General features: G+C 44.2%; 1 protein-coding gene across 5 annotated transcripts in view; it reads right to left on the reverse strand.

Moving 5' to 3' along the window:
- sash1a (SAM and SH3 domain containing 1a) overlaps positions 1-18,252 on the reverse strand; it is a 151,919-nt gene that overhangs the window by 69,983 nt on the left and 63,684 nt on the right. Inside the window, exon 1 of one of the 5 annotated variants that reach the window (XM_068576569.1) lies at positions 1,054-1,082. The exons of the other annotated variants lie outside the window; for them this stretch is intronic. The gene's annotated coding sequence lies outside the window, so the exon portion shown is untranslated. Of the gene's footprint in view, positions 1-1,053; positions 1,083-18,252 lie in introns of those variants that run through there. 5 annotated transcript variants of the gene reach the window in all.

An 18,252-nucleotide genomic window follows, 5' to 3' on the forward strand; every position in this document is an offset into this window, starting at 1 on the left:
GAGGTCCGTTCTTCCTGCATTGGGAAGAGGGGGGGAAGTCCACCAAGGGAACTCTGGCCTGAGCAAACTCCTATTCCTATAATTTAACCCCCCCCCGCCCCCATCCCTCCTTCCTCCCTCTCCATCCGCTCCCTTGTTCCTTGTCAGCTGGTGGGGAGATCCAGATGTGCAGGGGGACTTGGACAGGAAAAGGAGAGCAAAAAAAATGGAGAGAGATAGAAATCCACAGCCCCTGGTGACAGACTTCATTGTCCAAGACCTTTTGGACAAGCCTTTAGACACATACACACAAACAATTATGTGCACCAAACAATTGAGTCCCTCTAGACGACAGGGCCCAATTGTATGCGACTCTATGTGTGTGTGTGTGTGTGTGTGTGTGTGTGTGTGTATGTGCACACAGCAAATCAATGAACAACATCTTGCATAAGATTTGGTGTTGATGATATTTAGTTGGCTTATTTACTCAGGGTCTTGGCCCAACGTGAGGCCATTGTTCTCGTTCAGCGAGCAGAGAGGAAAAAATCAATAAAGACGTGAGGGAGTGATGACCAACAGCGATACGTCTCGCTCTCCCTCTGTCTCGGCTAAATCCCCCACATATACACGAGTGAGTCCGTTCACAGGAGCAAAGGTTTCCATTTGATTGACACACACACACACAAGCGCACCAAGATGGGCGAGGACAAACAAATGATGGCAGAAAATGACTTAAGACATTTTACACAATGGCAAACACATCGACACACACCCACACACATGTGTATTAAGTTAATAGAGTGAGTCAGCAAAAAGGGAGGTAGTCAGTCAGAAACAAGAGGAGAGCCTGAAAGCCTCTCGCTACTGGAACATTTCCTACGTCAGCTCACTCCATAAAAAGTCTCTACTTTCTCTTCACAACATGCCAACTGTCTCGTTTCGAAATCTCCGACTGCACACATCACCTCAACACCGATCAAACTCTGACACAAACTCTCTGACAGAGCAAACAAATGAATGAGACATTTATTCTCTCCTGACAAAAAAGCCCAAAAGTAAAATGTCAGTACTCACCGCGAGGCAGCCTAAGTATTTCCTCGTGGATCTTTTCTGCGGGGCTAACACAGACTAACTCTTTGAGAATGGGAGCAACAAGTAGTGTACAGTGGAGAACAATGCATGTCTGCCGGAGCGCAGCAAAGCGTAAGCAGTGGAGACACAGAGAGGTCCAGTCATCAGGCTGCTGCTCACATGGGATGGGGAGTGGAGGGAGAGGGAGGAGGGAGGAGGAGGAGGAGGAGAGTTAGCTAAAGGAGAGTCTACAGTAACTGTGAATTGGCAGGGGGAGGGATCTCATCCTTCGCTCCACATGTCTTGCTCTTTTTTCTCCCCTTGTCTCCAAAAATGTTTCAGCAAGTCTCGCATTTCTTGCCTGTTTCAAAATGCACATGGTCTGGCCTTCCTCTCTTGGCCCCCGTCCCCTTTCCTTTGCTATCTCCCTTCTTGTCTCTTTTGTCTCCCAACACTTACTAACACACCCACATTGTGTTTTCCTTGTTGTCTCTGTTAATAAGTTGTAGCTGTACTCTATTAAACAAGTATACTCCACCTAGACACACCTGAAGTGGAGACATGTGGAAATGAGACGCACACGCCCACAAAGTGACCCGGCTGGCTTCTAAACGGAGGACAATCTCCAATTGAGTCATTTGTCTGTAATGGTCATTCATGCAATCACAAAAACAGAGCAGAAAATTACAGGATCCCCTGTCGTTCGCTCCTTCTCTGATGCCACTGGTTTTTTCTGCCTTTTCGCTCAAAAGGCCGAATTCCCAAGTGGCCCAGATACCAAACTGTACTGGGAGAAAGGAAGAAAAGCAAAAAAGAGGGTCAGAAAAAAAAAAGAAACCCGATACAGCTAAAAGCAACAATTATTTGAATGAGTCAGTCAGCAGTGAGTTTTTTTTTCCTTCTTTTTCCCCAATTTTTACTTTTAAGGAGAAGAGGGCGGGCGGGGAGATCATCCCATTTTGGAATGCTGCTGCTCTTGAGGACTCCCTGAGGTCGTGGGAGAGGAGGAAGGAGAGATGGGGAAAAAAAGAAAGAAAGCAAGAGAGGGGAATGGAGGGGCATGGGAGGACAGACATGGGCTTGGATCGGTACCAGAGGAAATTCTCCTCATCCCAAATCCACCCTCCAGGACACGGCTCACCGAGTCATTCTTGCTGACAAAACCAAATAACATCGAAGAACGCCGCTCTTCCAGACCCGGGGCTGACGGTGAGCTGACACACTGGCGAATAGGAAACAGATCATGGACGTAAAAAAAAAGAAAGAAAAAAAAAAAGCACACAATCTAGTAGCTCATAATACAGAGTCGCCGCAACAGGAGCTGACGTGCAACTCTTAAAAAAAAACAAAAATCGAATTGAGTGATATGGATACCATGTATAGACCACACGGTCTAGTTTCCAATGCTAGTGAGGAGTGCTGACAGACAAGACAGCTTGAAGCAAGTTGAAGAAATGCTCGGTATAATGGCCTCATTTTTTGTATGTTTTGTGATGTGGCGAAGCTATTTCCAGAGCCTTGCCTCGCTGCAATTGTTGCACAAAAAGTGTTGATTATTTAGCTTATTTTCGGCCTGTATTTAATTTAAGTAAAATGGGCCAGCTAGCCACATCCAGTACAACCATTTAGTTATCTGTTTCACAACATTAATCAAAGAATGCAAAAGTGATTATTCTGGGGAAATAGTTTTACATAAGGGACCCGCAACATGAATTGCACTGCTGAAATCTTACACTGAACTTGTGTTGTGTCAAATTGTATGTTTCCTCTTCCCTGAACCCAACCTCAGCTCTAATCACTAGCAGCCATCACAGGCACTCACACTCCCCCCGAATCCTAAGCAGACCTATGCCGAACATGGCCGATTGGAAAACTGACTTGCAAACATAACCGAACACCTTGATGGAAATTGAACATAGCTCAACTGCCGGGGTTTGTGTGGCCTCCACTGCGGTTCTATGTGCAGTGCAGCGAGATGCTTCTCGTAGACGCTTTGTCCAAACAGCAGGAATACAGCGCCGTCAGTACAGCGACACTCTGGCCAACCTGTATATCTCTGGCATAAACCAACAGTGCAGCTGACCTGCATCCTGTTTAGACCTGCGGTCACAACACTTAGAGAAGGAGCCATACAGCGAAGGTTCATGTAAACACGCAGTGGAGGACTTACAAAAAAAAAGAAAAGAGAAAAGAAATGCCTCGTGGATGTGCAGTGTGCACACAATATATAAACAGGCCTGGATACATATACTGATGAGGGAACACTTAGAAAATGCAGTCAACACTCTTAGTTCAAGTGGCGTATTTCCTGTGTTTGAAGGAGAATATGTTGAAGGTTTCTGAGCCACTGAAGGAAGCAGTTGTGGAGAGTTTCTAAGAAACCATCTGGTTGGACTGGCCTTCATCACTGCAAATGTGGGCAATACATGTACGTGCACTCCAAAGACACATACATGGGCAGACATATGAAATGTGTATTGCAGACATCTATGCTGTGAGAAGGTTGCTGTCTGGCAGGCTCAGGGACATCAAGGAGTCCATGTACTCCACTACAGCTGGAGGGTGATGACTATACTGTTGCTGAGAAGGCTTTGTTAGCATGCAGGTCACCTCTGTTGAGAGTAACCGCGCAAGCTACAGTAGTAGTCTATTTTATATTGCTGTATGGTTTTACATTACATTTGTTTTCTTTTTAATTACATCACAGCGCTGTTGCTTTGCATGATTTAGCTTTGAAACCGCAAACGATATTCTTTGTAAATGAGGATTTATTTGTCTGCATCTGGCTCTAGGTCTCTCTCTCTCTCCCTCCGTCTCTCTCTCTCTCACACACACGCACACACACACACACACACACACACACACACACACACACGCACACACGCAGAGAAGAACTCATCAAAAAACCCAGAATCAATTAGCAGAATGTAAATAGTCCATTGAATTGCTTTTAGCACTGGACCCCATCCTTGCTCCTCCTGAGGCTAACAATCAACAAGCAGACACAAATTAACACTGAACGAGAGCACTTGTCTAAAGTCTGAACACCCACACGAGCAATAGAGTGCAGCAGAAGTGTGTGTGTGTGTGTGTGTGTGTGTGTGTGTGTGTGTGTTTGAGCATGATAAGTATTGTTCCGAGTTTGTGATATGTCCATGTTAATGATGAAAAGATATGATAAGATAATCCTTTATTAGTCCCTCTGTGGGGAAATTACAGGATTACGTTAGGACTGCTCACAAGTAATAAGTAATAAGATAAAAGAAACAAGTAATGTAAATAAACAATAGAACGGTAATAAACAGATTAAAGATTTAAGAAGAAAAGAAGAAGAAGGTCAGGAGAAATAGGCTAACTGCAACAGCTGAATAAACTGGTGGGGAGGAAAGTGTTAAAATGACATATACTTCTGCATATTTAATAATATATAAGGTAGCCAGTTTGAAAAAAGACAAATAATTGTATATTCCATGCCCTCCCAGAGCAAGGTGACGAGCTCGTGACCTCAGACTGTTTCAGAATACTGATCGCTGTGTCTGGACATCACTAGACATACCATAATACACACACGGCCATGCTCTCACAGACATATGCACAGGGACGAGTTTCCCTTCCCCATCTGTTAGGCAGGACCGGTTAATGAGTCTGAACACAAAGAAAAGAGAAATAGAGGACATGGAGGGCTTCAGAGCTTTTCAGAGACAATTTCACACAATTTCTGTCTCAATGCGTTTGCACAAGTATATGCACACCTGCCGTTCTCCTTTTCAAATGCATCAAAGAATTTTTGGATGGTTCAACCATGCCATACAAATTTCAAAAGCATTCATGAATATTGAAAAAGGTGGCGGTGAAGGAATTTAGCAGCAACATCACATTTGAAGCAATTTATATGCAAATGTGTAACAAGTGGCAGCACGCAGAGGGACGGGAGAAGAATTAGCGCTCGCTCATTGACTTAACTGACCTGCTACACTAATATGGACCTTCATTAATGAGACTCACAAACACACGCACACACAGACACACACACAGCTACTGTATGGCAACAGTGCTTACAAAACACGACGTGTCACCGTTTGTCTCAGACTTCATTTCGGATGCTTGATCTCCTTGACCCCCCCTTGAACGATTTTTTTTAAACATTCTGCCACTAGATGGCAATAAACATCTGGTCTATTCCACACACACACTCGTGCGCACACATTTACACACCCACATGGATACTATCGTGGCAGGCATGCCAGAACTGGGAGTGAACGTGATGAAAGACCACAGGAGAAAGCAGACAACCAGACTCAACCGCGGAGCACGTAGGGCTGAGCGTTCGAGACAAACAGTCCGTGGCTTTTCTCTTCCACAGCATCACGACACGCACCACAATGTAAAAGTTTACGGCTCCAAAGGCAAAGCCGACATGCATGTAGTCATAAAAGCAGAGGTTGCTTTTTTTTTTTTTTTTTTGCCCTTTAAGGCCAGTAGATCAGACTGATGGCTGCGGGGAAGTGCTCCTGTTCGCTTTGAGTGGCACCAGCAAGCTTGGCTGTAAAATGAAATGAGCAACCATTCTCTATTCCACATTAGCATCAGTGCTGCAGGCTACGTGGGGGCTGCTTGTGTGTTGATGAAGAGGGACAGGCGAGCTGGGGGAAGCAGAACTCCATTAGATTTAGCCCGGAGGGTCGAGAAGCCACGACACACGCCTCGGCCCATCGCGTCGAGCTGCAGTGATATTTCTTGCACATATTCGTGTCCCAATCAGGATGAATTGTGGCAAACTTTGGGGCTCTCCTGACTTTTTATACAGCGCCCTCTTTCTTTGGAAACATCAGCGCTATAAGCTTGGCTAATCAGACTGAAGGCAGGAGGCACGTTTATCAGTCGCTGGGTAACTAGGAAACAAAGTCCTAATATGCCTCTGGAGTCGAGCCATGCGTTCCACTGTGGACACCAAAACCATAACTCCCACACTATTAACTCTGCTGAGGTTTCGCATGAATGCATTGTGTGCCTGCTTACCACTTTGAATCCAATGGGTTTGGACTCACTTCTTAACCTCCATGTTCATTTTTCCTCCAACAGTCGACATGGACCGCTAACCCATTTTTTATTTCTATAGAGCAAGAGATGTATACTGAATTCAGTCTTGACATTGCCACCAGCTCTCTCCCAACAAAAGCAGGTGATTCTGAGGCATTCTTGCCAACAGTAAATCACTCGACCCGTTCATTTGTGATGCAGTAAATCACTAGAATCTTTCCTTTTCTGTGTACTCCGTGTTACACATCCTCCTCGTCCTCATTATCCCCACTGCTTTTTCTTTTGTCTCACTCTACCTCGCAGCTCAAATCACAGGTCTGGGGCCAAGCAGTCCAGTCTAGAGTATCAAAAATCCACAGAGAGAGCTGATGATTGCCTGTGATTACAGCCTGCATCCTCCTCCCCGTCCGACCACCTCCTCTGGGCTCATCTGGCCAGGCCCGGCTGAGGCGACGCTCTCCTTGCTTCGGATCATTAACTGGAGAGAGCCGGAGCGAGGAAAAGCTCACCGGGGGAGGCACTGACACGTTTCCTTCACCTTGACATTGCCTGGAGGTTACAGCATTCATTTCGCAGTAAAGTGCAGCTCAGGGAGGTGAGAGTCATGTGAATCAAGGGTTTCTGATACATAAAAGGTCTCTGTGTGAGGGAGCCTTATCCCCTCGGCTCGAGCCGCTCAACGTGTTCGGAACTGTTGAAATGTGTGTCGATGAAAGAAGTGTGAAGGATAACAGTGTGTGTGTGTGTGTGTGTGTGTGTGTGTGTGTGTGTGTAAGGCATAGAGAGAGAGAGGCTGTGATTCGATGTGAGTGCTGTGTGTTTGTCGATATGTACGGATGAAGGAGCGTGGTCAGTCTGCAGAAAAGGGGGAGCACTGTGTGTGACTATTGGCAGCTAACACAGAAACACAATAGTCTGAGCCTCGTCCAATGTCCTGACCCAGCTGATCAATCAGTCACAGTAGATGCCGCTGTGCTTCGTGTCTGTCTTCTCGCATTACCCATCTACACTGACTGCCTGTCTGCCAGCGGATCGCTGAGATCAAACGCTGACAGATTAAAGTCAGAAGGCAAAAAGCCAAAATAGCTATTACATTATTCCCTCATCTTATAAATAAAGAATTCCAGACAGGGTTTAAATTTGGCGAACACGTACGTTATAAAAAAAAAACAACCCTGGATGGATGCTGTATGGAATACACTATATTGGCTTCGTGAGCCTGCCGGCTGTGATTTACGAGTAACCTGTGCACTTGATCGACAGTTGTTTCTACGGGGTGTCAGTCAAAATACAGAGAAATGATCGACAGCTGCCGTCGGCTATCGTGAACGTGTCGGCTGATTTAACCCTGAACTGCCTTAAAGGAGGTGCCTGTGGTCCTCCTCTCCTCCGCCCCTCCCTCCCTCCCTCTCTTCCTCGAGGGTGTTTAGGTAGGGTAATGCTGAGCTGCCACCGGAGTGGCTGGTCTTGACGTGTGCTTTACCTCGCCTCTCTGGGGATTGGAGCCCAGCCAGCCGTGTGTAATTAAAAGCGCATAAAGACAGATCAAGCTCTCTGCCCCTCTATCTATTCAAGAATGCCTGAAGGCTGAACCCACTCCATGTCCCGCTCTGTCAAGCACCGGGGAACTCATTTATTAAAATGTTCAATACCGTTATCCTTCATTTTGATGAGACTGATTAATTAAATCTCGTCTTGAGGATTCGTACCAGGAGGGAAGGTATTTTACAGGTAGATGGCAGAAAATATATTTGAAAATGAACATTTGAAAATAATATGTGTGCATTTAAACGTTTTAAAAGCCAAAAAGACAGAAATATGTACCAGGAAATAAAGGGATGTTTTTACTACAACCCTTTATGCTGCATGAGGTGGGAATCCCTGACCCTGCCACAAGTGCACTAAGCCATAGTAGGTAGAAGTGAGTCAGGTCAGGAGTCTTTCACTCATTTTATTAATTTGTTTTGGCCGTTTCCATTTCATTCCCACTGCTTTTCATCTTGTTCAACTATTGTTCCTGTGTAGGCTGCACAACATCCAGTCCAAGAACCATCACTCACGAGCTCACCTTGCTGCGCTGTTTCTCTGCACTGTTCCACATGTCTAGTATTTTGGTAGGAAAAAGGAAACTATACGTTTTTTATTGGTCTCAACAATGTCACAGGGATCAGGGTTGTAACTATATGAGACGTGTGTGTTTTTTGTGTGTATATTCTTTTCATTAGTGGCAATGAACGCTGAGAGGAATGAGAACAAACGGCAGCGCTCCTGTCAGTACCTTTAACTCACACACTAACTCAAGTCATTTTCTTCCCCTTCAATTTCGTAGATATGCAAATGTAGACGGTACAATAACCATTCGTTTTAATACAGCAGTATACTGTCATACCGGTTCCATTACAACCCTGACTCAGATACATCTTCAGTGTTGTTTTACTTGACATGGTAACAATTAAATGTGTGTGTGTGTGTGTGTGTGTGTGTGTGTGTGTGTGTGTGTGCAAACCTGCCATATAAAAATCCATGTGCTGGATGTGTGTCTCTTTTTGATTCCCCAAGGTTGCCAACTTCAAAATTGTTCTTTCATTGTTAAACGCTCTGTCGAATTCTGATGAATGCATGATGCTGTCACTGCGCATACAGTATGAGCGCCAAGACTGGTGAAGACGGGACGCATGCTTCCTGGAACGCTGCAAGAGTCCCTTTGCCAATCAGGGAATCTGTTTTAATCCTTGCTTGCCTCTGTCTCAAATTAGACATTCAGTTGAAGTGAGAACAGCGGAGGCATGCGGTTTTATCCGCTGAAATTCATGTCAGACCAATCAAATGAGTTCAAAGATTCAATTTGTACCTTCTCTGACTGGCTGCTTTATTGCCGCAAATCTGATTATTTACACTCACGGTGCGCAAGGCACACTAACGTCAAAGTGAGCAACACTTCTTGGCAGCTGCTGGAGGAAACAGAGAAGAGGCAGAAACAAAAGCTGCTGAGGAGTGAATACGGAGGAGAGAAAAAATAGGTAAGAGGTAAGATGAAGTTCAGCCTCGAATAAGTGCCGACTTTGGTTGTAAAACTCTTCTCCAATGTTGGCAGAAGTATATGAACTATCTATACCCTCAAGGCTTTCTCAGTGAGTGGAGTTCACAGACTAAGAGAAAAACATTGCATATTAAATAACCAGTGGTAGACCACAGTTAATGATGTGTTGTATATTTTGCAGACGCTGTGATTGTACATTGGGAAAGTCTTGGGTCTGGAAGGTATGCTGGTTTAGGCTGCAGTGGAATGAATGGTTGTTGAGTTTTATTCTGGGTCGACTGACATTTTGTTTTCGGTCAATGGACTGTAACAAAACCGATGTATAAAGCTATAACAGGAAATTACTCCAAAAGTTCTTGGAAAACTGGATGTTCCTTGTTATGTACTGTTTGGGGTTATATGATTAATCACAGTCATAATGCAAGAAGCAATTGATATTCATGTGAGTAAAAGTCTTCTTCTGATCCTCACATTAAATCGTTCAGTTGATAGCTTTTTTCCTCAAAGGAGCCTCTAGGAGATGAATAAGAATAAATAAATGGTTGTTTGCTTCATGGACCGCCAATGGTTTCGTTTTTTATTTTTTAAAAACCAAATCGAAAGATATCAACCAAAGGTTGTGTAATCAATGGACATTTATGAGTGTAATGTGATAGCCATTTAAAATAATCAATATCTACTGCCTTGCTGATAACCAAGGCTGCTGGTTTATGGCCGCTAAGCCGTGCCCTTGAGGCCTCACTGGAAGATTTGTCTCCTCCTACATCACAGCGCAGACTTGTGCATATGCACCCTTACACACCTACACACAGACACACACACAGACACACACAGAGACACACACACACTGTGTGTGATAGCCCCACCGGGTCAGAGACCCCATTACCGCGACAGGTTCCAATCTTGTCCAATTCTGGCGAGCGTGGGCCCACAGACAAAGCCCTGGCATGGGGTTACACTCACAAAACACTGGAATATAAAAATTACAGAACTGCAGAGAGAGAGAGGATGGAAAAAAAAAAAGGTGAGCGATTTGAGATTTATGAGTGTGAAGAGGGTGTGCTCGCAGTGTGGGATATTACAGGCCGAGCATGTTCTGGCAGGATGAAATTATTGAGTATCATCTTTATTTACCCACACCCACACACATATCCCGCCCGCCCCCCGAGACACACACACACACACACACACACACACACACACACACACACACACACACACACACACACACACACAGGAGCTGAGGTGCAGCGTACCTTCATATGTGACAAATTGCGAGCGCTCTGCAGAGAAGGACAGCATTGGTTGTTTGGTCAGACAGACTATGTTTGGGTTCAGAGTCAACGTATAAAAGATTCAGCGTTGTGCTCTTTAAACCAACATGACAGAAATATGTTTCTACCCTTAACCATGGTGGTCCTAGCCATAGGCTGTCAGATCATAAAGTGTTCACGAGCGTTCTTTTGTGTAGCACTGACAAACGGCCTACTTCATCACGAAGAACTAGTTGGTAAAAGAACCTGCATTGTTGTAGTGTAATTACACACAACCTTCAGGCCATGGAAATGCTCCGAGCGTTGTTGTCAGCGAGCCTCAGTGTGAAATATGGACACCTACCCGGAGCCCTTTTCCTCTCTCGCTCCATCTCAGTTCTCCTTGGCTGCCTTTAATTACAGATGGAGGGATAATAGAACAGCAGAAGGCCAACCTGCCAGGAAAAGGGGCAATAAGAGTGACCAGTGGTGGTCACAGGAGCCAGCAGAGTGCTGGGATTGGGAATCACATTTTCCTGGTGAACCTGTACGGGCCATACGGGCACATACCCACACCGCCCACAGACACTCTGCAAAAAAAAAAAAAAGATTGATTGCCATGTCCTTACACGAGATGGAACCAGGCTGGAGGCCCAGGGGCTGCACACAACGCCAGAGCTGGAGACGGCGTACCGGCAGCGTGAACAATGGGATTCTGTCGGCGCCGAAACCCTCGCTCGACATTATTCAGAGAGAATGAGACATAACAGGTGAGCGGTTGAAATAATTACTAGCCAGTGTAACCCCATGTTCATGTTAAGCCCTTGCATTATTTCAGTGTGGTCTTTTCCTGTGGCTTCTCAAGGTTAATTGATGAGAAATAATGGATCGTAGAGCTGGGGCTTTGCGGTGTTTGTTGGCGGGATGTTTCGTAACCAGCCCCGAAGCAACCCAGTGGCCCAGAAATTCCATTTAATAAAGATTAGCTCTCTTTCTCCGAGACCTCATTCTCCTTCTTAATTAAAAGATGAAGATAAAAAATTGGTGGGCTGCAAGTATCAGAAAATATCCCCGGGACTTCTTACACAAAACACAGCTCATCGCTCACATGAAAGGCTGGGACTAATGCATATTTCATGCCAATGGGAAACAGCTTGGATCAGTTCCTTTACAGAGAGCATTGGAAAAACTGAAAATACTGTTACTATAACCCTCTGCTCCTTGGGCTGTATGGATGTGTGCAGCACGGCGTGTGTAAGTAGGTATATACCATACCTGTGTGTGTGTGTGTGTGTGTGTGTGTGTGTGTACCTGAGAGTGTGCATATAGGAGTATGTGTTTGAGAGTCTGCAGGGGGTAGGGTGGGCTTCACTAAGCAAAATGTCACAGCAGGACGTAGTTCCTGTGTAAAGGAAAGCAACACAGTGGGGAAACACAAACATAGCACTATGGGACCATTGTCCCAGTTTCATGTCATAGATTTCTTCTACTTCAACCAAGAAAGCAGACATTTTTATTGCCGCTTATTGAAAGATTACACTCTGGTTAGTTAAACTATGTATATAATGAAAACCAGAGGGGATATTTAAATGTTCCTTTTAAACTTAGAAATTAACATACAGAAGAGTAAAAATGTTATTTTATTCACTTACTTTATTCAATTCACTTAGGACTGTGGTTTTGGACCACTGTCAATGTAAAACAGACTCACACCTTTACTGGATTTATAAGAACTATAATAAAAACTACTCTTCACTCGTCCCAAAAATATGATTACAACCACAATCATCAGGTATAAACCATCATGCCTGTCATGGGCAAGTAGTAGAAGTGGATAACATTCAGACAGTATGTCAAAAGCAATGTCTCTGCTTGGCACACACGTGGCAAAGTTATCAACACCCAGGAATAGATGCTGATACTTGACAACAACATTGAGATCAAGCTTAGACAAGTATATACAAGTATGTCAACAACATTACATAAAATATCTGTCGACCACACAACTATAGAAACACCCCCAGTCATCTATACGGATTACAATCATAGTATACATCTAAAGGCCTCTATTCTCTCTGACAATAATGTAAGGTGCTGTGATGCCCACTAAAAGAGAAACCATCCCCCTCGTTCTTTGTCTCCTCTTGATTTCTGCAATAAGCAATACCGCTTTGCCACTTCCTGCTCCTGCTCCTCTAATTGTTCTTTCCGTCTCTGCTCTATTTCTACACCAGTTTTTATCCCTCCTTTAATCTCCTTCTCTGACTCTTAACAGACAGGTTGCTATGACACCAGGGGAGTGACAATTAAAATATGGGAGAGGGTAAGCTGACTGGAGCTTGAATACGTAAAGCTTCTCCTTTTTAATTTGACATCAAACTAAATCCCTGAGAATGTGACGGCCTTGATAATGTATAGCAAACTAATGAGAGGCGTTACATTCAGGTAACGTGGGACCACACACATGCAGCTTTTATGTTTGCCTTGATCCATACATGTATCTTTTATCAGCCAGATTCAGTGTATGTTCCTCATTCACTGTCCCAGTATTTTCTATAAAAGGTTAATGGACAGAAGACACACCGGACACCATCACTTAAGCTCACACTTGCGGTTATAGGTCATTTATGGAACTATGTAAGGCCCTGCTGTGTCTGTGTCTGTGCATACACTGTGGGAACCCCGCTGCCAGAGTGCTTTCTGTTTTTCAAGGATGGCGACCGGCACCATCCACGGAGACAAAGGTTGGACATAGGTGACCTTATTTTCCTGCAGGAGAACATAAACATCGGAGGGCAGGAGGAGCTACGTGCGCACGAGCAAAGAGACCACGAACACCTATAACAAAGAGGCTTCTTCGGGGGGAAAAACAAGCACACCGCGCCTCGTCTCGTGGTTAGCAGCTCTGTAACGGTGCTGTTTGTGAACACGGCAGCGGTGAAGGAAGTGAGATGATGCCACACTTTCCCAGTCCATCAAGACCTGGTATCATGAAGACAGAAAAGTGTGCGGTCTGATGGGCGACAACTGCCTTTAATTTCCCTGTTGAATCTAAAATGGTCTTGCAGCGTGACATCACAACCCTTCACCTTTCACTGTGGATTGAGATTATTCCCTATTTATATGAGGTGACAGTACTAATGGCTGAGCCGCAGTGCCACCTAGCACATGTTCCGTAGGTTTAATGTGGCACGGCAGGATGGCGAGTACGGGAAGCAGATGGACGCTCGCAATAGATAGTCAAGGTCACGGCGCACCGGCAGCACAGCTCCTCCAGCAGGTGGCTCTCCTCTCTCCTGGGGCGGCGAGCAATAAAACGCGGAAGAACATCTGGTTTTCCAGCGTTGATGTGTGTGTGAGGAAGTGACACAAAACACACAAACGTACACAGCTGTATTTACTGAATCAGATTTCCACTCTCCCAGAGTGACTCAAGCCCCGTCCAGCTCGGAGAGAGAGTAATTAATTTAACTTTAGATGTATCGAGGGGGATAGAATCACGATGAGGAAACTGCAACACAAACAAGACGCCCTTCATCTGAATAAGAGAGAGGGAACAATCAGAGCTCTGCCTCGCTGTTTGGTAGCAGCCGGCTTTGGCTTGTCGAACTTAACAGTGAATGCAAATCAGATGGGCTGGAGGACTCTCAGATCTGCTCCCGAGAGCTGATGACCTGCTGGGAACCCCCCCCCCCCCAAAAAAAGGACAGGCGTGATTACCTTTTCTTTTCAGAGAAATAGTACACTCCTGCATGGATACACATTTAATAACCCCTAGATATATTTTCTTTTGTTTCATCTTTAAAAACAAAAACATCTTCAGTTCCCAGTCAAACACCCCACTAATCCAGCCTCCGTACAAGCAGTCCAAAATAGATATTAACTGGTTTCACATACAATACATTCACGCTCACCAGAGCCATGGAGGATTATATTGAAAGTCAATTCCCTCCTCAAATCCCACTCACTCCATGTTAATTATTCAAAAATAGAAACTCGTTAACACAGTAAATATCATGACCTAATTTCCTGGCGATTGGGATTTGTAATGATTGGAAGTGTGCGTTACGTGTTCATGTGTGCACACGTCTATGTGAGGCTTAGAGGTCTAAGATAAAACAAGGAACAAGGAAAAACATAAACTGGCCAGCCTATCGGAGCTTCCTGCCAGAAACACTGTCTTTAAACAGAAAAGGTCAGTGATTTGGAGTCATTCAAATGCTCTAAAATCACAGTTAACCAAACCCAACCAATATTTCAAAGACACCCAATCGGAGCAAATGTTTGTTCAGATGCGTAATGTGTGGGCAACATGCACTGAAGACTGACAGAGACTGACAGAGCAACACAATGTGCGCACAAGCCTGTCTGCAAGTGTGAGCGATGCATGTGTGTGCATGCGCTGGCAGCGGCATGGCTGTGTGTGTGTGTGTGTGTGTGTGTGTGTGTGTGTGTGTGTGTGTGTGTGTGTGTCTGGTGGGGGTAATGAGAGTGTAGGCAGTAATGAGAGGCTATGCGGTGCGGGTTCCAAAGCAGAGCCATGCTGGGTACACTGTATTGATCTGCTCCACCACTGGGAGGACTGAAGCTAGATAATGATGACTATCCGTGATCTTTCATTCTTGCCCTCCGTATCTCCATCCCTCCTTTCTGTCCGTCTCTCTGTCGATCTCTCAGTTGAACAAAATTTGAATCGCATTTCGCAGCCGAGTTGTCACACTCCCACTCTCACTTATGTTCTCAATCTTTTTCAGTCCCTCTCTACAAGACGTCATAAATCTCTTTGTGTGTTCGGGGCGGCATCCAATGAAGGGGATTTTGATAAATACTTTATCTGAAAATATCTCAGTGGAGAGGATTGTATTTTTCATTTTTCTAAATATCGCCTTGATTTCGGTCCCCAGCAGCAACACAGTTGTTGTCGCCCCGTGTCGCGTCAGTTCTCAAAAGGCCCATGTCTTCAAAGCACCACACAGCTTTCATGTCAGCATCAGCCAGCCATCTCTCAAAAAGCACAGCTCTTCTTCCATTTTGCCTTTCCACATAAACACATTCATACACACAAAGGTATGACAGTCATACACACCTTTGACTCAAACCGAGAACAAGGTCAGGAAAATAATGCTAATGCTGCGCTCACATGCAATCAGGCAGAAGGACAGCACCAAACTGGGACACATATAAATCCTTGACCCTTGTAAAGAAAGATGAAAGCAATGGAGCTCAAGACATCAGAAGGTGACAAATCCATGCATAGATTAACACGATTGACCACTAATCAATACATCAATCCAGAAAACTTCAGCAATAGTGGATCCAAAGGTGCCTTAAATCCAGGGAGAAAAGCCCCTTAATTCCACATAAAAGGGGGTCTTTAATCCTGGCGCTCTCTCTTCAGACTACATTATTCAATCAGACACCGCGCCGTGAAGAACAGACATCAGCTTGATGAGAAACCAGCACTGGTCATTTGTCATCCACATCTCAGGCCTGTTGACAACATGCTCAAACATCCTTCTCCCATTTGGCCACATCGCCACCCCCCCGCCTGCCGCTCTAATGCCCCCATCATGTCCGCTTCATGGCTGGCTGGAGCCATCATTAATCGCCGGCCTTGAATAAAGATCGGGTGAATAATGTGAATAATTGTTTGCTGGTAGCCAATAATTGGGTGTGTCTGGTGTCAGTCAAGTTGATCATAGCTGAGTGGTCGTCGGCGTGTAGAGTGTGCGTGAGCTTGGTGAAGTGCTGATTGGGAAGTTCTGTGTTCAGTATCACGTACGATCTTTTTTTTTTGAAAGTCAGTAGTAGATAAGTGGAGGTTACAATGTGCCATAAACACAGCAAAACAAGGAAAGGAGAAAGATGGCAGCAACGGGGAAGAGAAGGATTATGACACCTCCAAACACACTTCTTCCATCTTAAAATAACATGTCCTTCCTACTTTTCCTCCATTAAAGTTCCTTCCACTGTTACATTTCATAAACACATCATCTCGTACCGCAGCCGGCGGTCAGATACTGAGTTAGCCGTGTTAGTCTTTACTGGGTGGTGGTGATGTTTAAGTTGTCGGAGAAAAACTCCTTTTTCCAAAATTGGGCTCCATTCAAACTGTAAAAATGAGATCAAGTGATGATATGATGATCAATCCAGATGTCCAGCAGTGCGTCTACACATGTCTCCAGGCCAAAACATACAACCACACTCCCATATGCTGCTGATATACTGAAGACTTCTATTTCACGGTTCTCTATGAAATAAATCTAAAATGGTGCACTCAAATTTCACGTTATTTGTTACTGAGGCATTCTTGTCGTAACATGACACATGTATTTTGGAAGCCAATGTCAAAGTGGTTGATTCATCCACATAACAATAAAACACTTTTTTGTTTATCTACAGTTTATCTACAGTTTATCTAGCCATGCAGTTGTGGTTTTATTTGAGGTTTTGAGATGTCTCTACAACAATACAATAGAAGCAAATGCAGTTATGTTTGTGGTGCGCAAAGAGAGAACGCACTGTCAACACTTTCTTATGGGAAAAGTTAAGTCTGTGGACGGAGACAAAGCTTTCACAGATTTCACAGATTTTAATACTGTGAGCCGAAACAACTTTTTTTTTGCCTGCATATTGTTGTGGTGGAGGCAAAACTGTCAGAGGATATTTCATAAGCTCAGCAAATTAAACCCAAATGATCTGCAACGCCAGATACCATTAAACGGAACATAAATTGCATATTTTGTTGTGATTTTGACCCTTAATAGGAAAAGTTAAACATTTGGGACATTTTGAATGTGAAAGTAATTTCCAAAAAATTATGAAAGTGAATCACCAGACAATGGAAACAGATATATCAGATCTGATGAAATGGGACCTTTCAGAACCTTCTCCAAGTTACTCAGGGCCATTATTCTCATTACCATCGCCACAATTAAAAGCTTATTCTCTGATTCAACCATGCAGGGAGTATACTATCTGAGAGCACTTGGCCAGAAAATGGCAAATTAAAAGTGAACATTCTTATGCTAATACATAAATAATCTACCTGGATATGTATGTGTGTGTGTGTGTGTGTGTGTGTGTGTGTGTGTGTGTGTGTGTGTGTGTGTGTGTGTGTGTGTGTGTGTGTGCGTGTGGGAATGTGTACAAGCCAACATGCATGGCATGTGTGAGGGATGAAGTGTGTGTGTAAGAGTGTGTTTGTGCCTGAAGCAGAGTGTGTAGCGTCTGTAGTAGAATGTCCTTGGGGAGCAGAGGCGTGTTATTACAGGAAGTAATCTCATGAGCAAATGGAATATTCATGAGCTCCACGTTGCCCTTAAAACAAAGCTCGATGCCTCTTAAAAAGTCTCGAACGGCCATCCTTATGGATATGAAGAGGATTGGCATTTCAGAAAATGAAACATTCCACATGCGTACATATTAACTACTCTATGAATGTCATTGAATAGTTCCATTTCAAAATGAGGCTTCAGCCGTTTGGGGAAAACAATATGGAAGCATGCAAAGTAAAACCCATTCGTGAATATCATTTGTTATTTATTGTCCTCAGCCAAATGAAATATAACCCCAAAATAACTGCATGCAGTTTCTAAATTAAATCCTTCAGACTGAAAAATATTTACCAAATGAAACCCCTGTCGATTGTATTGTTTATTATAAGCAGCGGCAGGAAGTAGTTTTTTGTTAATATCAAAAAGCACCTCAGCCTTGGCCCGTCATGGCGAGGTGCAGAATAACAGGAGTGAAATATGAATACGGTTATTCTACCAGCATGAATGACAGATTCTCAAGACTATTCACATTTTTTTTTTGTACATTCAATTCTCTATTTTCTCTCTCTCTCTTTCTCGAAACACCAACACA

This window comes from Clinocottus analis, unplaced genomic scaffold, assembly GCF_023055335.1.
Source record: "Clinocottus analis isolate CAN_PGR_092001 unplaced genomic scaffold, fCliAna1.0.p SCAF_15, whole genome shotgun sequence".
Lineage (NCBI taxonomy): Eukaryota > Metazoa > Chordata > Actinopteri > Perciformes > Cottidae > Clinocottus > Clinocottus analis.